The sequence below is a fragment of the Rhodnius prolixus genome, unplaced genomic scaffold (genome assembly GCF_049639745.1).
Source record: "Rhodnius prolixus isolate KJV_2025 unplaced genomic scaffold, Rpr scaffold_7, whole genome shotgun sequence".
Lineage (NCBI taxonomy): Eukaryota > Metazoa > Arthropoda > Insecta > Hemiptera > Reduviidae > Rhodnius > Rhodnius prolixus.
Window position 1 is genome coordinate 1,126,260 of NW_027411582.1, and position 23,186 is coordinate 1,149,445.

Genomic DNA, 23,186 nt, shown 5'->3' on the forward strand with positions numbered 1-23,186 from the left:
TTCCTAAATTCGGATGTTGAGCGTCAATCATTAAGCGAAGAGCTGCCGGTGGTTTGGAGAGACATCTTTCCACCATGAACCTTTGGAGGCTTTGACCGGGATCGGCCTTCTCCCGGTTCTCCTTCTGTACCCGGAACTGACCGAATATCCATGTCTTACTGCTAGAACTTGACAAACTTTGCTCCAGGAAGTTCTTCCGGAGGAGGGGAAACATCCCTCGCTAGGGCGAAAGCATGAGTTTTTCTTCTCTAAAGAAAACAACTGACAAACTTGCACAGGACCATTTCCTTTCTTCTTGGTTGAACCTATAGGCTATCGTCTGGCAGGCCATAAGAATTTATATGTAGGCTTGGACTTGGTTAGATTTCCTGAATAGATAGACCAGATTGCGTACACAAACTCCGCCCATAGGGTTTCAGCACCATTGAAGCACAAAAAAAAAGTAAATAAATACTATTAATGCCTACTTATCTTTGCCTAAGTTTGGTAGTAGGAATGTGAGGGTACTGGTACGTCGCGTTTGCTACAAATCATGTGACTATTACTGTTGTGAGGTAATTTGGCACTTTAAGTCCAAGTTGAAATGCCTGAACAGAGGTAAGGGTAACGTCGTCATGTGAATGTCCGCCATTAGATCTTGAAAGTTGAAACCTTTTTACATTTAGTAAATATCTCTTTAACAAAAACTTACAGTTTAAAAAGTTAAGTATAAGGGTTGATTAAACGCCAAAAGGTACACAAATCAGCAGGTAACCAACATTTCATTAATACTTCATTGATATCATTAACCTAATTTTACTGTATTAACTTTTTATCAATATTTTTTAGAATTTATTAGATGTCGCAGACCCTTATGCTGGCCATTTTCATCTACAAAATATTTTTTGTGCAGGGAGGAGACTCGCTTCATTTAATTTAGATTACACAATCTGGCACAATAAGTCTCTTGTGGCTGCGGTGACGTGGGGCATAGGTTCCGTCCGATCTACTATTCTAATTTAGATTGAGTTTAAAAGGAGGTATCAAACAATTAATGCACAGTTTGTTAATGAAACGCTAATTGAAAAAAATTATGACATTGCGCCATTCAAAATACTTTTTAAAAATGCATTCACAGATTTTTTTTTCTTGACGTCAGATTTATTTATTAAATAATTTATTACATCAGTAGGAACCTAAAAATCATTGATTTAAGTTCATACTTTGGTTAAATTGGTTGGATACACTTTGTCAAGTATTCTTCGATAAAAATAGTAAGTAATTAATACTTAACATGGTTTATTAATAATATGTAAATTTACATTAAGTACAGAAATTTATCTATCTTTAGCTAGCTGTACAGCTATATACAATAAAATATAGTTATGAATATTTTTAAATTAATTTATCCCTAGATGGATTACTCTGAATGTTATATACATATATGCTTTACTAATTATTTGATAACAAAACGTGTTTGACAAGTACTCAATTAAAGACTACATTAAATTAAAGTTTGAAAAAGGAATGATAATACAAGTATTGCTTATTCGCTATTAACTGCATAATTTGTGCTCATATATTCTGCTGTAAGACGAATTCAAAATTTAATTTTGGTTAACCAACTCCAACTTCCCCTTTTCCATTTGAAAGAGCGTGAGAGTGTGATGATTATTCAGAATAAATAGTCTAAAAAAAAAAATCACAATAATAATTTAGATTATAGTTAAAATAAAGTGCCTTTTTTACTAATTATGACGATATTACTCACATTTTATTATTATATTAAAAAAAATATCATGAATGAAATGGCCAGCATAAGGGTCTGCGACATCTAATAAATTCTAAAAAATATTGATAAAAAGTTAATACAGTAAAATTAGGTTAATGATATCAATGAAGTATTAATGAAATGTTGGTTACCTGCTGATTTGTGTACCTTTTGGCGTTTAATCAACCCTTATACTTAACTTTTTAAACTGTAAGTTTTTGTTAAAGAGATTTTTGTGCCTTTTGGATAGTTTTATTTATAGTTTTATAGAGGGTTGCAAACAATACCATATTTACACAGCACAAACATTTATGAATATATCCTCCCTCTCTTGGGTCTGCGTCTAGTTAGCCTTTAAATCCTGGAACATAATAACTCCGACGGACCCCTCATCCTTTCTCACCTGGGCTTGGGACCGGCTTGGCGGACTTAGTCCGTCAGTTAGTTTAGTAAAATATAAAAAATAAAACTATATATATATATAAATAAATAATAAAATAATTATTTCTAAACAAATCTTTCACAGTGTGGACAATTTGTTTTATTAATTATTATAAATTTTTTCTTTTGAATTAGTTGTGCAAATCTTCTTACAACTGCATCAAACATAAAATTAAATTCAGTTAATTAATCAAATTTCCTTCGTTATTTAGAATAAACAACGAGTGTAATATTCAAAAATTACAAGAAGTGGAGCGCAATTCATTTTCATTATGTTATTAATTTAACTGCTTATGGGGATCAAACTGTGAAAGGTTCATTTAAAGATAACTAAACATCAAAACCTTATAAATAATAGTATTTAATTATTAAGTGATTTTTATAAGTAGGAAACTCGCTTAGCCCTAGTCGTTTGACCTTTTGGCCAAACTAAGAAAAAAATTAAGAAAATAAAATTAAAAAACTAATGCAAATGATATATACAAATTTAAAACATGCAATTAAATAAAATAAAGAAAATAACTTTTAAGTATCTTAGGATATGACATAGAATTTGTTTTATTCGCAAATATAGATGTAAATTACAATTGAATAAATTTCGTTATCTCCTTTTATGTTACTGTTATTGAATTATATTTGGCCTGATTAAATTACAAGAAATTACAAAATGGGAAATGACATCGAAAATAAAACAATAATTTACTTCAAGGCGAGTGGTTGACTTGAGACATGGGACCTAAGGCTTAAGATCATACATTACCAAAAACTATTCAAGTTATTTATTAAAAACTAAAAACAAATAATGAACACAGTTATTGGATCTCAAGTGAAATAGTATAAAAAGTGAAGTAGGCATAATAAATTTGTAGTCACTTACTATCGTGACAATATGTGAGGACCAAACATTCATTGCGAAAAACATATTCTATGTAAACAATTTTTTTACTTCGAAAAACAGAAACATGCACAAACAGATTGATAATATCAAATAAAATATTTACAGTCAGTCCAAATGTCAGTTATCTGCTGGCTCTCTAACGGCTAAAATTCGATATAAAATTATTTTAAGTTTTACTATAAATTTTTTTGTTTTGTTTTAAGCACGTTACGTTATTGATTTTAAAAATAAAATGTACGCGTCTTTTAAACCCGAATTAAATTTAAAATTATAATTTATAGTCTCGTCATTTAAAAAAGTCCACGAATTATTTGTACTTTTTACCGCGCAAACGTAGTGACCAGAGTTGAGGTCCGAACCGTAGTGATAAATCACGGACGCCAGTGTGAAATTAAAACCGTCAATTTTAACATTGTTTTCATCGAAAGAACGGATTTCGTTTAAAACGCGATTTCCTTGATAACGCTTTAATATTACTATTAGATAATCCGATACCGAATTTAATTTACTTCGAATATAAATTTTATTTTCCCCGCATTCTGAACAAGTTATATCCGATAATTTATAGTCGAATAACGAGTGAAAAGTAACCGGCTCGTTATTTTGGAGAACCCCGAATTCTAGAAAGTACATTACCTCAAGATTAATGGGAACGTCATCCCAATAACTATTGCAATTGAAACACTTTCGAACGAATTTAACTGTGCAATCAAATAACCTGCAAGGAATGTTATTTTCTGTTTTTAAAGCGGATATTAAAAATATTAGAAATTCTTGCGCGTCTTGCTGAATATTCGCGTTAAAATTTACGTCACTACCGTGAGCAATCAATTTGCGGAGTCTTTTAGTATTAGGTTTTTTGGCACCTCGAGTTATTCCGGATGTTAAAATATTAAATAATTCGAAAGTTACACTCACTGTTTGGTAGTTATCGCGAGTTTTTGGATCCGGAAAAGTTATGTTTATATTATTGACGAGGTTATTCGTTAGACTAGATTTAACGGAATCTATATTAATCAAACACTGTGCAACAACATTCGCGTAACATGAAACGCCGTCAGAATTTGGTAAGCCAAATATTTCCGTTTTAGAACAAAATTCGCGATTAACATTTGATTGAAGAAGGGATTCTTTTTTTGGTAACTTGAAGGTGGGGGAAACGCAAATATTATTATTCGCAGTTTGCAAACATGGTGATTGGATCATTTTATTTAAACGACGGTATTCATTTATCGCGACCATATCTACTTTTATTTTTGACGAATTGAAATCAATTAAATACAAACCGATTAAATTAGATACCCGCGAGAGAGCTACATAGTGCATGCCCGGTGCAAACACTTCTTTACCTAAACTCGTGAACAAACAATCCAAGGTTAAGCCTTGAGATTTGTGGATAGTTACCGTGTACGAAAGAGTCACCGGAAATTGTTTTCTATGAACGTAAATATTTTTTAACAACAGAAATCGCGCTTTTACCCTTTCTAAAGAAAAGGATTTGTTATTCACGATAATTATTAAAGTATCTACCACGTTTCCTTTATAAACAAACCGTTCTACTGTACCTATCGTTCCGTTTACAATTCCGCTAGCAATATCGATATTTCTTTTAACCATTATTTTCGCGCCAACAAATAAATTTATTGTTTTAGATAAATTAGCCGTACGAGAGACGTCTTCTGAAATTTTATTAATTAAAAAGTTCAAATCTTTTATTTTTTTATTCGTGAGTTTAAAATTATAATCGATTTCATCGATGCAATTTAATGTGACTATTTCTTTCGCGAATTTATCTGAATAAAGTTTATTAAATGTTGTGCACTGAGCTTTAGTCGCGAAGAGACATAACGGATTTTTACCGCAATCGAGTAATTCTTTATAATTTTCAACTACATTATTTAAATCGTTATTTTGCAAAACACGTGAGTTTAATAGTGCGATGTCTTCCGCGCAGATGTTACCCGACCGAATATTGAGCAAAGTGTTTATGAAACCGCTTTTATCATTTTTCTGTCTCACGTTAATTTTTAATTCGTCGTATTCGAACATCGACCAAAGATCAGCAGAACCGATAGATCCGAGTTTGGATTTGCATTCGATGCGGGTTAACTTTTTAAAAACTTGATTACCTTTAACGGGCTGCAATTGTAACAAATCACCGAAAAGTAAAATATTAAAATTACCGAAAAGTTCATTATTTTTAGCAATTTCCGTCAACCGAAGATGAATATAAGCGAAAACGAGACTCGAAACTAAACTAATTTCATCTATTATCAACAATTTCATGTCTTGAAGAACGTGTCTAATCGCCCGACAGCTTTCGACGTTTAATTTATTATATTCCGCGGTTTGTTGATGCTCTACCGGGAGCGATAAAAGCCGGTAAATGGTGACGCCATTTACATTATATGCAGCCAGGCCGGTCGGAGCCGTTATAGCCACCGAAATAGAGTCTTTCTTAGGCGGAAATGTATTATTAATCCAAACTTTTAACGCTTTTAAGAGATACGATTTACCCGTACCGCCTACACCAGAAACGAATAATTTTATTTGACTATTGCATTTATTATTACTTTGGTCGATAAGTGTTTGAGTTATTTTATTGAAAATCCGGCTTTGATCTTCGTTTAAATTAAATTTACTATCGCGATCGTCAATACTAGTGTACATCGCCGCGCAAACTTCCAACATCGCCACGTCTGCATCCTGCACTTCTCGGATAATATTATCCTCTTCTAAATTAATAAAATTCTCTTCTTTGAATTCCGCAATTTTATTGCGAAGTTCTTTGATTCCTTCTTCAATCATAATTAATTTATCGTGATAAGTCATGGCCTCTTTTAATTCCGCGGAATAATGGTCAAACGCTTCTTGATATGTCCGAAATCCTTTTAAAATATCCGATTCTTTTCGCCACGGTTTAAAAAGAAGCAAAAGGGAATGATAATATTTGTTACGATCTTGTTCGGTATTTAAAGTTTTGTATATCGGATGTTGGATCACGTAAGGTTTGCCACGTTTTCTTAAAATAACATTATTTTTTAATTTTATTCGGTTTTCGCCTTCTAATTGATCGCGGGAAAGATCGTGATAACGACAGAAATCGTATAAATTTAAATTTTCTAGATCGTCGGGTCGATTCGGATAGTAGTCGTTTAGCCATGACTTCAAATATACATCCGTTGAATTAGCCGGCATATTTTTTAGTTCATTATACGGTTTTAAACATAGTTTTCTATTTTCGCGAAACGTGGTGCTGATATATCGCATATCTTCCGATTTACCGTACAAATGATGCCCGAGTAACCGGTCTATTGTTTCGTATAACCCGATCTGCCGATGCGTTAATTTCTTTAAACCTAAACTCCATAACGCTTTTTTATTCGATTCTTTACATATATCAGCCCACAAATCTTCTAATTCCGTTTTTTCATTTTTCGATATATAACTAGTTACGTAAATAACTAATCTCAAATCTCCGTCTTTAACAAATTGCACGTCAACGTTAAACCCGCCGGAAGCTAATAGAAGGACCGGGTTGTAGTCGTTAATACGAACCTCACTTCTCTGTCTGGGCAAGTCATAAACACGTTTCGGACCGAAACCTTTAACTCTAGACGCGATTGTGGAAATTATGTCATTAATTATCAATTCGTCAGTAACTTTACGCGGAAATCCAAACCGACATTTAGTATAAATTTTTTGTTTTACGCGATATTTTCGTTGGCAATACGAGTTACACTTATGCATTTGATATTTCCGGACAAACGAGTGCAAGACAGGTGACTCTAAAGGATCCGGTAACTGAGCACAAATATATGTATTAATAAAATCGGCAACCTTTTTAAAGCAATCGTTATTAATTTCCGGACTATCCCGAATCCACAATAACATGTGGTAATGCGGCGCCCCCCTTTCTTGATATTCTACGCGCCAAAAATAGTGTTCCACGAAACCTAATACCGGGTTTATTTTATCGTTTATTAGAAACTTGAACATATTCCGGATAAGACGGTGATAATATCTACACACGCTTGTCGGATCTAACGCACATAACTCTCCGGCGGACATTTTCTCCACGTTAGGGACAGCTTTATTAATTTTGACAATGTATTGTAATAATTCGGAATGATCATATTCTGCGCATGACAAAGTTACAAAAAAAGTCGGCGCCCCAAAATCGCGTGTCATGGCATTGAGTTCTTGGCGACGACGATGCCAATATTCTTTAGTACCCCGTAACGAACTAAATAGATTGATTAAATGCTGTTCTAACTGTTCATCGTTTACGGCAACTTTAGTTAAAATATCATTGACCGTGTACGGTTTGTACGCGCGAACGTTTAACAAGTGAGCAATCGCCCCGCCTAGGTATTTAAATTCACTGTCATTTAACAGATGAAATAAATAACAAGGATCCCGCCGAAATCGCCCGTCTTTATTCAATATTCGCGATTTACGATACTCAGCGTCCGACAGAGGAATATTTCTATTTATGTCAAATTTTCCGAACCTGCCTTTAGGAAATAGATGCGGAAATGTTAAATAATCTAAATTTTTATCAAAAACCGAGACGTAATCTCCCTTCATTTGCTGCATTTGGTAAGATTCGATTTCGCTCGATTCAACCGCGCTCATATTTATCGGATGAAGGGAGTGAAAAGTATAAAATCCGGTTTTATAAAAAGTTGTGCTATCTACTTTTTTTATGGATGCCCCGGATACATCCTTAAAAGTATATTTATTACCTATATTTTCGTTGATATTCGGTAACAATTTTACATTTAGATGAACGTTCGCGTATAACGGGTTAATTTCTTTTAACGCGGCAATCGCTTTGTAAATTTTATTCGCGCTCACTAAATCTCGCCATATGACTCGGTTTTGTGTAGGTACGCCATTAACCAGTACAACCACTTCATGATTTTGGGGCAGTTCGTTCGGTAGCAAGTCCACGTTTTTCTGCAAAGGGAGGGGTAAATAAGTGACGCGACCCTTTAACCCTTTAAGTTTTTCGCTGACCGCAATTTTCCCTTTTTTCGGCTGGAGACGAATAACACATTGGAACGATTTAACTAATTGGGTCAGCATAGTTTCGAAAATATTCAGCTTACCAACTTCTTCTGGCACGGGATCTACCTCTAAACAGTTATAAGCGGCGCGTCCGGGAATACAATTTTGATTTAATTTTTGTGCACAGTATGTACAAATTTTAATATTATCCGAATGAACTTTATCATAATTTTTATTAATATAAATAATTACAGTTCGCCACGATTTATTACCCTTATTTTGAAATTTAGTAAAATCTTTTAAATCCTCGTCATAAAATAAGATGTTGCAACATGCGCAAAAATTTTCCGGAAAAGAAGTTACTTTACTTTTTAACGAAGACAAGTTTTTCTTATATTTAGTCAAAATGTTTATTTCGTTGGTGTCGCAACTAGTGGAAGGTACATATTTTTTAAATTTATTAGTGTCGATTTTAAGTGTTCTGAGAAACTTTTTTAAATCATTAACGGACCGTAAAATTGATTCGACATTAATTGCTTTATTTATACACGAAGTTACACGATTAATTTTGAAAGATAGATTACGCATGGTGTAAATCTGTCTTTTTAAGTTCCTAAACGCGGTGTAATGTACCGATAATTCAGAAAGAATTTGCAAAAGTGTACTGCATTTAAATATACTGTTGTGTGAAGCGCAGTGTACGGTGTGTCCTTTTTTATTAAGATGTCTGTACCTACATGCGTTCGCAAGCTTTTTGATTGACATTGTATTCATATTGCTTTTTACTAATTCAACTAATTTATTTAAAATCGTGCTCATACTATGGTTAGAAAATTTACAAGTGATACCGCAAGGCCATTCTACTATATTATTATCTTTAGTAATGTACTTTTTAAAATTGTGCCTATTCACGAAAACGGTGTGATTATCAGCGAGCAATATATGTCCGGGAGGAACCACGCTGTAGGAAGTTTCGTAGAAATAAGGTTCAGAATGTGTCGTGTGTTTTTGTTTGCCTCCGAATACTTTTGCGATATTTTTAGACGTTAGTGTTTTAATTTTATTTACTTCGAACTTATTAACGGCCTCATCGACAACGGCTTTTAATTTATTATTTAGATACCTAAAGTAGGATCGGGCAATTCCGGTTAAATGTTTAGAATGTTTTATCAGGTAATAAGACATTGTGCGATTAATTTTATTCCTTACGCGGCGGTGTTTATTGAACTGACGATTCCGTTTTAAAGATAAACACAATTTATTTATTAGCGCGCATTCATCTCGAAATGTACTAATTTTTTTTCGAGTTTGAATCCGTTTCTTTAATAAAGATGCGAATGACGCCGAGGGTTTATTTACGTTTTGGCGAGTCAAAAAGTACCGAATATTTCTTTTTAAATTTATTACAGCGCGATTCTTTTCATTATACCTTTCTTGTCTTATGCCAATTTCGTTTCTTTTTTTTTCATTGTACTTTCTTTGCTGATTTCTTTTTTTATCTATGTGCTCTTTATCATATTTCCTCTGTTTCTTCTGTATTTTCTCTCTATTTGTTAGATCATACTCTCTCTGCTTCTTCTGTATTTTCTCTCTATTAGTTAGATCATACTCTCTCTGCTTCTTCTGTATTTTCTCTCTATTAGTTAGATCATACTCTCTCTGCTTCTTCTGTATTTTCTCTCTATTAGTTAGATCATACTCTCTCTGCTTCTTCTGTATTTTCTCTCTATGAGATAAATCATACTCTTTCTGTTTCTTTTTTTTATCTTCTGTGTGAGCAAAATCATACTCTCTCTGTTTCCTTGCTATTGTTTCTTTCTGTTCCAAATTGTACACTTTCTGTTTTTCTTGTATTTTTTCTTTGTGTTCTAAATTGTACACTTTCTGTTTTTCTTGTATTTTTTCTTTGTGTTCTAAATTGTACACTTTCTGTTTTTCTTGTATTTTTTCTTTGTGTTCTAAATTGTACACTTTCTGTTTTTCTTGTATTTTTTCTTTGTGTTCTAAATTGTACACTTTCTGTTTTTCTTGTATTTTTTCTTTGTGTTCTAAATTGTACACTTTCTGTTTTTCTTGTATTTTATCTTTGCGTTCTAAATTGTACACTTTCTGTTTTTCTTGTATTTTTTCTTTGTGTTCTAAATTGTACACTTTCTGTTTTTCTTGTATTTTATCTTTGCGTTCTAAATTGTACACTTTCTGTTTTTCTTGTATTTTTTCTTTGTGTTCTAAATTGTACACTTTCTGTTTTTCTTGTATTTCTATTTTTTTTCTTAAGTTATATTGTCGCTGTTTAGTTACTATTCCGTCGCGATTTTTAACGTAGTACCGTTGTTGCTTAGTTGCGGCGGGAGTCACAATAGTGTATAAACTACAGTTTTCGAGCTCAGCAGTGCTGTCAATTGTCTGTCTAATACCCGATACTAATTTTTTAATTGTTTGCTTTTTTTTCCGGTGTTTAGAAGGCATATCTATAATGTAATTTAAAATCTTTAGTATTTAGAAATAACTAACTAATACTTAATATAAATACTTGACGTAATGTTTGTTTCCTTCGACTCTGAAAAAAAAAATTTAGGTTCGAAAAATGAAGTAAATTTTGTTTTTTGCAATGAAACATAAAACTTCAAAGAGTAATTTTTTTAAATTGGAAATATTTTAATTTGTGTATGAACAAAAAAGAACTTTTAGAACAATAATTGATTATAAAAACAAACAGCCAGGGTGGAAATTTAGTTTATAGTTATCCCAATTCATGAATGTGCTATGGGATAAGATAGATTTGCAATTTACCAAAATAAATAAAGCTTAGAGGAGTATAAAAATAAAATCAATGAAAAACGAAGAAATTCTTCACTAATGCAGCATAGTAGAGACTTCCGGTTTAGGGATTGTATTGTCTGTGGGCTTTGATTGAAACCTGATTGAAATGTAGAGTATCAGCTTCATACGATTTTCGATTTGAGATATTTTGACAACACACACAACGCAATGTGCTATACAGTATGTGCGCATATAGACATTTCCGGTGGAAAGATGAAACGGAAAATTTTTACAAGGGCGCAATACTTGTCTTAGAGGAAGTGAAAAAGTAAAAAAAAAAAGTTGGTCATAAAAGCGGGGAGATACCTCCAAAAAATGGATAAAAAATAAATAAATTAGAGTATCCACATCACAACAAGAAGGTAATTACTTTATTTTTCCGATCGAGCAACGAAAGTACTCTAAGCAATATTCATTAACTTTTTGATAAAGGAAGTGAATTTTAACAATCAGTCAGAACTAGGATCACTTTTCATCTAGACAGACATCAGCAGTTTAGCACAATTAATCGGACTAAAATCAACCGCCAAATAAGAGTAATTTCTGAATTAAATGTATTTAACTAAATAATTACAAAAAATGTACTTACCAAATTTAGAAGGATGTAAGAAGTCTTCAATAAATAGTTTAGTAGCTAATAAAATAGAAAAAATAACTAGCACTTCTTCTACGGATGTCAAAAGACGTTTGAATTAGATAAAATAATTATTTCCACTTTATAGTGCATTCAAAAGATAAAGGAGGGGGAAATCACGCCACTAAGTTAAGTTTAAATAAGTTTAAAGTTTATTAAATTAAAACTATACCATGTTCATTGTTTACTATTCAGAGGGAAGTTGGGGATTAAATATAGATATTATTTCTGAATGTTTCTATGAAGACATTTCTTCATGGTTTATTAAATTATAGAAAACATTATTATTACTGACTTTCTTATCGCAACAAATACAAATTAATAATACAAACAGTTTTAACTGATGTTCTCTTATCGCTACTTTTGGAATAAGATTTTCTCAGAAATTATAATTTCTATGAACAAAATCTGGTAGCAACCTCTCACGACTTCCTCTTAATATTATTCTTTAAATTAAACTCACAAATATTCTACAACTTGGGACGCTTGTTATATTTAATTCTAATAACTTTAGAAATTAAGGATTTCCTGTATAAGTTTCCCAGAAATAACTGACAAACTGAAAAATCTACTCATTAAAGTGATACTTCCGGCAGACCAATTTTGGCTAAAACCTTATTGGATCATCTGAGCTAAGACATTTAACGTTCTGCGATTTCTGGTATTTGATTTGATAATCGCACAGGCACAAACACACACTGAAACAGAAAGAGAGAGAGAGAGAGAGAAAGAAAGAAAGAAAGAAAGAAAGAAACTTTTATTTTGTCCTGGGACAATATCCCTTAAGGACAACAAACAAATTTTAAATTACAAAATTAATTACAATAAGTTCTCTATAAGTAAAAGCAATATAAAAGTAAAATTATTATAACAAAAATTACATTGAAATGCACTTAATTTATAGATAAAAAACTAAATAATAAATTCTCTAATGAGAAGCGTCTTCTATGAAGGACCGCATTAAGAAATCATACAATGCATTTTTAAATGAAGCTATTGTACTTTTATGAATTAATGTAAGAGGTAAAGAATTCCAGAAAAGAGAAGATTGCACAAGAAATGAATTTTTATAGGTAACTGTTCGATATGGAGAAATATAAAATTTGGAATTAACAGTTCTGGTATTTTTTAAATCTAATTGGGCCTTCCTAATAAACAGATTAAATAAATATTCGGGACGTTTATTTTTTAGAAGCATAAACAGAAACCTTCCCAATAAGTACTTCCTTCTATACTTGACATTCAGCCAATTAAGAAAAATAAAATGAGGAGTAATATGCTCATCTCTTCTTACATTTAGAATAAAACGAACACAGGAATTTATTGACCTTTGTAATTTTATATTCAATTCAGCTGTTAAATCATTGTACACTAGCGAACAGTAATCTAAATGCGGAAATATAAGTGTAGTAATCAGCTGTTTTCTTAGCGAAATAGGCAGAATATTCCTATTGTATTTAAGCTGGCACAAAGTTTTAGAAATTTTGTTAGATATGTCACCAACATGATTATTCCATGATAGAGTACTAGTAATAGTGACACCCAAACATTTAGCAGAATCTACATAAGGAATAGAAGCCTGATCTATTGTTATTTTTGAAATAGAATTCATATCAATATCGTTGACATATCTGGCACTTCCAACAATCATGGCTTTGGTTTTAGAAACATTAAACTCAATACAATTTTGTTTCACCCATTCATTAATTGAATAAACATCGGAATTGACTTGGGCTATACCCTGTTCTAATTCAGACAATGGGCAATGAAGGTATATCTGTAAATCATCTGCATATAAACTATATTTGCAATGCTTGATAGATGATGAGATATCGTTGATATACAGAGAGAACAGAAGAGGACCTAGAACAGAACCTTGGGGTACACCCGAATAAACTGGTTCCCATGATGAATAATCTCCATGCCCAGAGACAACGGACTGTTTTCTATTACACAAATATGATTGAAACCATCTAAGAGTTGCATCAGAAAATTCCAATAATTTTAATTTTTTTAGAAGAAGAGTGTGACTAACTGATTCAAAAGCCTTTGTAAAATCAAACAACACTAAAATGGTTAACATGCGCTTATCAATAGCAAAACGAATATCGTCTGTAACTTTTAGTAACACACTCTGTGTACTGTGACACTCACGATAACCGGATTGAAACGGAGAGAGAGAGAGAGAGAGAGAGAGAGAGAATTTTTTCAGGCCGCTCGTTACATTTTAAGGGAAGCTTAATCTATCGTGCAATAATATATGTCCATGTTTGAAGAAAGTAACACGCGGAAGTCTTTTCTGAGAAGATAAGATAAGATAATAGATGGGACGGGACCTTACGCCCCCGTCTGAGAAAATGTGCTCCCTTCATACACCCACATTGATAATTTGAAACGATTGCAAGACTTCCCCTCAATAGGTGTAAGAGCAGACCGTCGCTTTACTGTTATGCAGTGGGAGCCCTAACCCTTTCATCCTCCCAAATTTTATCAATTCGGGCCAAGATTTACAGAGTTATCAGTAATAATAATATTGGAGGGGGCCTTACATACATGGGGCGAACTCTCCTCCCAAATATGCACAGCGTCGAGACCTCTAAAATGCAAATCTACATAAAATTTTGAATAATATGACACTTCATTCACGAAAATCGGTTTTTCCGACGATGATTTGAAAAGATTGCAAGACTTCCCCTTATTAGGTGTAAGAGCAGAACGTCGCTTTACTGTTACGCAGGGGAGCTCTATCCCTTTCACCCTACCAAATTTTATAAAAAACGAGCTAACATTTACAGAGTTATTAAATTGGTAATACTAGTTATAGAGGGGGCCATACATACATGGGGCTAACTCCTCTCCCATTCGATGTACAACGTCGAGACCCACAAAAGGCACAACTACATAAAATTCCGAATCGAATGACACCTCATTCATGAAAATCGGTTCACGCGTTTAGGCGCTACGCAGTTTACAAAAAAGGTAACAACAACAACAACAACAACAACAACAACAACAACAACAAGAAGAAGAAGAAGAAGAAGAACAACAACAATTTTTGAAAATGTTGTTTTTGCGCATTTTTCGCATCGCTTTTCTCGAAAACTAATAAATCTATGTTATTACGAAAAAAATACAGTTATAAAGGAGGGTTTGCCCTACATTTTAAAGAAAATTTGGGAATTTTATCTTTTATAGAAAAAGAGAAAAAAATTGTCAAAGTTGGGTGTTTTTCAACGTTACGCTTTTTCCTGCAGTTTTTGATGATCAACCCTTATACAACTGTCCTACCGGACAGTTTTAATTCTTAGTATTCAAAAAAAAAATAATGATGCAACTTTAGATTAATAAGAAATTCTGTTTTAGTTTAAGTATGTTTTCTGAATGTTTATTGTTGTTATTATTGTTAGTTCTATGTTTTCTAATTGTTTATTGTTGTGGCGAAGTTGAAGAGGACTGAGGTGGATGAAGCGGATGGACAATACGACGAGTGGATACGAAGGGTCTTGCATGGTGAGTATGAATGGAGCCGGAAGACAGCGCTGTGTGTGGGCAGACCATCAATGAACGACCTGCAGACCACATCCCCTAAGGACCTGCCCCCTCTCCACCGACCCAGTGACCTCTCCTCCTTTCGTCCAATCTCCACACACCGTCAACACCTGAACACTCGGCATCAGTTTATCAACTAAAAAGAAGAACAAACTTGGAAACGAATTTCTGTAAGTTCACTTTTCTGATTGGCTGATTTTGGGTCGAAACCATTATCTGTCACTTTATTTCCGGTCTAAATATTCACGCACCGATCATTTTCTAAATAACACCTTTCGTCGGGGCTCGGGGGGGAGGCTCAAAAGGATATTTCGGTGATCGCCACACTTCCTGTTAACTAGTTGGAGAAAAAGCCGCTAAGTTGGGAGTTCCACGCGGGCGACCAATTGAAGTAAAGTAGGTGCTCTCTGTTATTTTCAGTATTTACAATTACACAAACAAGTAGAGGTTACGAGGGCGTGCCGGAAGTGGACATGTAAAGCCTTCTTCCTGCTGAAATAAACTTATTTTCTCTCTCTCTCTCTCTCTCTCTCTGTGTGTGTGTGTGTGTGTCTAGAGAGTTGTAGAAGTTGCCCAGATTTTATTTAAGCTGACGTTGGAGTTCCTTCGGAAACTATCAACAGGCTTGACTCTAGGTGGTCTTGACTAAGTGGAAATGATGTTCGTGAAGCCACTCTGGCGTGCTTTAAATTCTAGAAAGATAGTGTTATGTTCGGTCGCCTAGGCAATCAACGTTGCCAGATCTCACCGGGTTTCTGGTATTTTGATAAGCTGCCCGGGGATGTCAGCGAGTTGTTGGTTTGGAAGAAGGAGGAAATATTAGAGAATGGTGTAAGTAATAATAGAACAACCTTTGACGCACGGCTCTCCCGCAGGCGGCGGCTGAGGAAGATTTCCAGATTTTATTGATTCGCGAGCAACTCCAGCGAGCGGGAGTGGCAGAACCAGCGGAGAATGATGTAAAAGAGAATGAGGGAGAGTAACTGGTAGGGTGCGTGTATATTGCCGCCTCCAAGAGTGATGAGTAGAGAGAAGATCGGGGGTGGCAAACACTCAGAGTGGGGTGTTATTACTAGTACTAGTAGTAGTAGTACTGGCAAGAGGAGCGGCATTGGGGAACACCATCTAGAGTGTGAGCGCGCTGCCTGCCTTCCCGGGGGTGGCACGCGCTCCACTGGGGGCGGAAGGTTGTGTTGATGCCGCTCTTGGCAAAAAAAACAACCATAGAGGAAGCAGAGCCTTGTTAGTGAGCTCGTCCACACACCTGTTGTGTCAGACAAACCATCCTCCTCTCCACCTCCTTCCATCCACTGTTTACCACCCCCAACCCCTAGTTCGCTGACAAAACATCCAACTCTAGTCGACATAAATATGTCGACTGTACAGTGGCGCTTTCAGACATTTTTTTAGGGGTTGATTAGATTGAGAATTACTTTTCCATTTTATAACACTATTCGTTCAATTTATGATCAAGCACAATTGCCTGCTTAGAGAATATATTTACAACTTAATTTAGGCAACATGATCTCTCTAGGCTTCTAGAGACCTCTCTAGGTGAGGCTATGAATCTGTGTGAGCTTCTCGGACGACTACAAGACAGTAGAATGAAAGGCTAAAGAATCGGAGTATTAGGCGCTATACCAAAGGTATGATAGCTCTGTCCGCCTAGTGGCTGCTAGCAGAGCTAGTAGTAGTATAGTGCGTCACTATTCTGCTAGAAGTAGTATAGTGCGGCACTCCTCTAGCCATGCAGTCGGGTCACTACGGTCAGAGTAAAACTATGGCCTAACTTCGTAAAGACCAGGCAACGTGTAGCTAGTTTACGACTGCCAGAATGAAGGAGAAACGGCATTACCATATTGAACGCATTGTGACACTGTGAGGGGCCTGGATTAGGCTCTTTAGGTGGAAGTAAACCCCGTGCCTCTTCAGATCAAACAAGAGGCCTGGAGCGTGCCGAATTAGGCTCTTTAGGAGAAGTAAACCCCGTGCCTCTTCAGATCAAACAAGAGGCCTGGAACGTGCCCCAACTGGAGAGTCGCGGTGGCCAGCGGACTCTCCCAACTTGATGGTGATGCAATCGATTTACATTACAGAATTTGGTTTAGATTGTTGGCACAGATTTCATTTTGGTAGACGCCTAATTTGAGAAAATCGGCTTGTTACTAACCAGTGTTACCATAACAACCGTTGAAAAGTTTCTATTCAGGTTATATTTGTATTTCTTTTTCCTTATTTTTGCCGCAGGACTCTTTTTCCAGGAAATCTCTTTTAGAAAAATTCTAGGCGAGGGGTGAAGGTGAAGTTGCTAGTTCGAAGGAAACGCTTCACCGGAAGTATGAATCTTCTGAACTTTCTCTTTATGCTCGCAGGAAGCATTTTATTCGATTTGAGTTTTGCCGGAAATATCCGTTTGTGATTAAGAACTCGTTTGGGGTGCTCTGCATGCGTAACCTAAAAAACTGAAAATCGCAAAGCGTCCCCAGACGTCTAGTTTTTGAGAAACTTGTTCGATTTGTCTGTATTTGTAATATTCTAGAAATCGCCGAAGTCATTAAGAGGATCACTTTGGTTTGTAACTTAGTATTTCAGGGAATTGGGTCTAAGTGGGGATGTAGGGAGGGTCTGTAAGCTGCGCTGCCTACAACATTCATGTACAGGGAAATCTATTTTCTGTACATCCGGTTTTCCAAGTTTTATACAAATTTAATTGTACCAATTTTGGCAACAGATTTCGTGTTCTTTTTGTTTTGGTAAAAAAAATGAAAAAAGAAAAACATTTTCTTGAGAACAAACAAAAGGAGGGGGAAAGTGAGTGGAGGTGACAGATCACATGGGCCGGATGTAAAAAAAAGAGGTTGAAAGGTCAAACTGGCGTCTGGACGGGAGGGGCCGTCACAAATCAAGTGTTGGCAGCCCTGTAGCCGCAGCAGCACTCGCTAACTTAGCGCCCATCAAAAGGGCAACTCTACTCTAGCCGCTCGTCCTCTACAGGAAGTAATACATTCCACCGGAAATACGAATTACCTTTTTTTGTTTAGATTTCCTCGAAAACGGCTCCAAAAATTTTTCCTAATTTTCCCATCTTTCATAAATACGAACTAAAACTTTAAGCTAATTCATTTTTCTAAGAAAATTAATTTTAGAAGCAATTTTAGGCAATTCTAGAAGAGGGACGGGCGTGAGGTATTGCATTTAGGCATTAATGTTCTTCAAACTCCCAACTCAAAGCCCTGTTAAGAGTTAGGAAACATTTGCAAATAAAAGTAATTGATCTAACGTGCGTGTGTGTGTGCACAGGAAGTTTAGAGACAATCACAGGGGGGGCGCTTTCGAAAAAACTAAAGAAAACTTGAAAACTTCCAGTGAAGAGGTTGTTCCGGTTTAGCGATAGGGATTCTCCCTAAGGGGTCCAAATGGGAATAAGAGCTTCCTGTGATTTTCTCAGCGAGAGAGAGTTCACTAACACACAGACGGGCGCTTTCATTGGTCACATTCTAGCCGGAAGCGTGGTACCCAGCTCTGGGAGAACCATGGCCATTGGCGAAGACCACGTCTACACGATGACGTTTGAATCTTTAAAGGTAAAGGAAGATTTTTCTCTGGTATATCCTTCCTGATTGTTGGAAAACTCTGCACCCTGTAGCAACCTCCATTCTTGAGGTCACTGTTTGGGGAAACTTTCTGTCACTCCCGCTATCGTTGCAAGTGGCGTGACACTAAAGATTATTATTTTTTTTATGGTGTAAAGAGGTTCTATGAACTATCTGCCAGGTGTCGGAGGGTGCTGTCTTCGTTAGAGCTCGACTAGACTCGGTTGTTTACGCAATAGTGCTGGCTGTACAGATAGGAAATAAGGCCCAAACATACACACAGAAGGGAGGCGGCAGAGGCAGGCGGGGAGGCCTCTAATTCCAGGCGCTGGGGGTGGATAGTGTGTACTACCGCCTCCACTGTTTGTAGTCTCTGTCTATCTCGCTCTAATGCCCGTTTCCCGCTTGCTCCCCACAATGTAAATCTAAAAGTGTTCTGCCCCATTTTATTGATCAAAATGAGGCGGCGCGACCCCCACTGCTGCTTTTTACAACAAATTCATTTTCCAAACTTGATCGCATTGTATTTAAAAAACACACCAACCTCGCCAAATACAAATCTGACTCTCGAAATCCTCTCCTTCTATACTCCAAACTTCAGGATGAACTTTCTATAAATTCTTTCGTAATTTAATCAAATCTCCTGTTATCTTTGAAGATTTCTCCCTACGGTTAAAAGCGTTTCATTAAAACACGTCTTGAATGGTAGTCACACAAACTTGGTCTTCGATGACGTTTTCACAGCGGCATCACAGACTTTACAGGAAGTACGTATATCTCACAGACTCCAGGATGTTATCTTTCAATAGTGCGATAAATGAAGATGCGACAAATCAATAATAATTGGTCGAAGGTCGTTGGCTCTCATTAAGTTACCACTTCCTCTTTGTTGCTACTTAGAATTACTAAAGGATGGTTGACTTGAGCATTAAGAGGGTTGCTGTTGGCGGAAGCGGCACGTGACGTCCTACAGTTACCCAGAGAATCCCTATCAAATTAAAATTCTCAGAAATTAAGTTTCAAACACAAGTGACAGAACAATTTACGTCATGTCCAAAGGGAAATGAAACTCTTTTGCAATAAACTCGAGAAATCAGTTCTGAACACTGACCGACATCCTGTGTACTGAAATACTTCCAACTCGGAATTCTGGTTAGACTTTTTAACACACGCATAAATATTACACAGAGGAAAGAACTGGAAATAAAGTAAAGTAATTGCCTATTTTTTCAGGCGGGCTTTACGTCAAACTACCAATTAGGCTCTTAACCGCTCGGCTATCGTGGACCTGCAAAGCTAATATGTATTGTGGTTCTGGGTTCGATTCCCGGTCTTAGGCCTTGGATTTTATTTAATGGTTAATATGAGAAATTACAGTAAAGAACTGGAAATATAATGTAACAAGGCACTTAGTGGATAGCCTAACTTCTCTAGAATAATTTTAAATCGACTCGAATATGAAATCGTCGAGAGCCCTAAAACTTCCGGCCGTTTCCGATTAGCTGTTTGGTGGGGGTATAGAGTGGCTTCCTGTTGTAGCGCTCAAGTCTAAAACAAGATTAGAACTGTTTATGATTTCCATCGTTACCGCACTCACAGACAAATGGGTAAAAAACAAATTTTCGACATCTGGAGACTTCTAAAAGTGCGTTTCTGGCTGAAGACTGAGTATTGGAAAAGTGCACGATAACAGTACTACCTCTTAACAGGAGTGAGAGAAAGTAAACTGGTCCCAATTCCTATTGACCGACTGAAACCTTCTTGCAGTTGAAGCTGTGAGCTCTCTGTACCAATGCATCTAGTTTGAGCTCTTTGATTTTGAATGCTTAATTTCGCTCCAACTCAAGTGCTCATGCAGCTTAAATTGCTTCCATAGACCAGCACACAAATTTGTACGTTCAACATCCTGAGATCCCACAATCACGTGAACATTGATTGCGATGTAAATTCTATTTCTAGATCCAGACAGGATGTCGGGTGATCTGGTTATTATCGAGGTCACGGTAGTCGGACCAATAGCGGCTAGATTTATGATGGCTCTAGTGAAATAGTAGTGCCGGCCTGTTGCATGCAATCGATCTTACTTGTTGAGTCTCGATCGATAAGCCACAGCCCATTACGTTATACATTTTTAATGTGGTCGATCTACCTTATTCTTGTAATTATATAGTTCTTTACTTTATTAAGAGGTAGAGGAAGTGGGGGCTGGTGCAGATTTTCGAATATGTGTTTGTACAGGAAATTGGGTTTCAAGATTCTCTGAGTCCGGAAAAATCGTCTGTCTGATGCCTCTGTCGGAACTAAACACCGTAACATCATAATACGAGAATAGATTATTATTAGATTTCTGGAAAACGAGTCTAATTACTCGTGATGTCACCCCATTCATTGATTGGTTAGAGCCTAATTTCAATTATAACTTGTGATCTCTCATTTCTTTGGGTATCCCTATTGCATGTAGAAGGTACTCAGTATCCCGAAAGGTCTCTGAAAAGAAGTTTAGACAAAAATGCATTTTAATCTCTGCTTAATACTTTAAAAAATTATTTATTCTGATTGAGAACAGAACCTTGTAGGTTAAGCTTAACATTTTGGTATGAATTCCATCTTATCTCAGGGGATATGGAAGAATAGTGACGGCTCTTCCAACAGGAGTCCAACAGAAACCCCAGCAGGACCCAAACAGTAACCCCAATCTAAGGACTGTCTCGGGTTGCCAACTCGAAATGCGCTCTTCTCTCTTCAGCCAGAACTTGTTACCACCACTCCTGTTGAAACAGCTGCTAAATACTTCATATCAATTTGTGGATGTTTCAAAGATTTCAGATGAACGTTACGACATAACATTTACACCGGAAGTGCCCTGAATCATAGTTTTCTAGTAAAATTGACCAATTACGCTGTGGTGGAAAAAACGCTGTGGATTACAATGTGTACATAATTTAATATAATCAATGGAGCCCATTTTCGTGCAAAAAGTGTATACTTCCGATATTTGAACTTTGATCTCTACCAAATTTTAAACCCAATCAAAATGAGTTTCCGCTTCTGCGATTCTTAGTTTTTGAGACTTTTTGATGAAGCGCACAGACCATTTTCCAATAAAAACTCTTTTTTGGATTGAAGGGAACTCAAAAACGGACACATCCAAGTGAACTCCAAGTCGGAAATTGGACATGAAAACAATACCTTTCTCGCCCAATAAGAGGAAGTAAAATTTCTTAAACTTATAGCCTGGAATTTAGGGTTCTTTTTGACACAAACCAAGGGAAAGTTTGACTGCAGTCAGTGACCTCTTCTCGCTTTTGGGAGATGACGGGATGTGATTATTAAGTAGTAGGTTTTGGATATAGTATAATTTAGAAAAACGGAAGCAGTTACACTGTTTAATCGTGTGTTTGTAGATGGTGTTTTGCAGATTGGCCAAGAAATGGTCCTAGAAAACTGCATCTCACTGTCTAAAAGGAAGAATCAAAATGAAGGATGAAATGATGACCTTGGTGCAACCCTTAAATTGCAATTGAAAATGGAAACGAGTGCAACACACGTACACAGTGGACGGTAAGTAGAAAAAAACTTGCGGAAGTGTTTTAGGAAAGGGAACGCTTGAGCTTTGTTAGAGCAGAGTAAAGCTGAACTTGGATTATCGTGTTTCCGGCGTGCACATTTATTATACAGGAAGCGGCCCCGCCCCCCTCGCCCGCACACAGACCTAGTGGCATTGATGCAACAACCGCGCAAGGGTGAGGGGGGTGGCCTATTCAGCGGTGAAGCCACCCCTACCCGCTCCGCTCGCTGTACACGTGTCCAACCACGTGAACTGCCGGCCTGCCGCCTCCTCTTCTGTCCCAAGTGTATTTGTATACTACTGGTATCGTCTCTGTGAATGGCTGCGAGACAGAGTGCACTGGCTATTTGTTCGTGAGTACGCGTGTACGTACTTTACGTTCATGTTTCCAGATGTGTTAATGGTGCCAGCAATGGGCGCCATACGTCACATATCTGTCCAATTTAGTGGAAAGAATGTTTTTCCAAAATGTCCATGTGTCATTCGATTTTATAGGCGCGTGAGTAAGCCAAGCTTGCAGCTAAAATGGTCGTCATTTCGATCCAGTATCCTCAACTAGGAACACTGTAACCTATCAAGTGATAGTTTAGCCTTTCCGGTTTCCCAAACTTCTGAAACCCCTTCACCCGCCCAAATCCACAAATTTCCCAGGAAAATTCAATTTTTGGCGCGCTTCTTAATTTTTTTTTTTTTATGCTGAAATTGTGTACTTTGCCCGATTCTTCTACTTCCTTTTACTGATCACCAATTATTCCGATCGAGGGAGCTTTTTGAGATTTTCTCGAGGGATTTTGGGAAAGATGGTTTTTGATGCTCTGCTGGACGGAGGTGGGTACCCTGTTCGGCCTGTTTGTCTCTCCGGCGTAATCCATCCAAAACTGGTGACTTGCTTGAGTAAACCTCCTTTAAGTTGATGA

General features: G+C 36.2%; 2 long non-coding RNA genes across 4 annotated transcripts in view; one reads left to right on the top strand and one right to left on the bottom strand.

The window, feature by feature from the left end:
- LOC141446650 (uncharacterized) overlaps positions 1–23,186 on the top strand; it is a 134,017-nt gene that overhangs the window by 108,673 nt on the left and 2,158 nt on the right. For both annotated transcript variants that reach the window (XR_012453808.1, XR_012453807.1), the window contains 2 exons: positions 15,003–15,278; positions 22,106–22,262. This is a non-coding gene — a long non-coding RNA (uncharacterized lncRNA). The remainder of the gene's footprint in view (positions 1–15,002; positions 15,279–22,105; positions 22,263–23,186) is intronic.
- LOC141446648 (uncharacterized) lies at positions 1,262–14,824 on the bottom strand. Of its 2 annotated transcripts, XR_012453805.1 has the most exons (4): positions 11,515–14,824; positions 1,903–10,662; positions 1,751–1,823; positions 1,262–1,668 (listed from the first exon to the last, which is right to left on the bottom strand). It is a non-coding gene; the product is annotated as an uncharacterized lncRNA (long non-coding RNA). The 2 variants fall into 2 exon arrangements; XR_012453804.1 differs by having other exon boundaries at positions 1,751–10,662.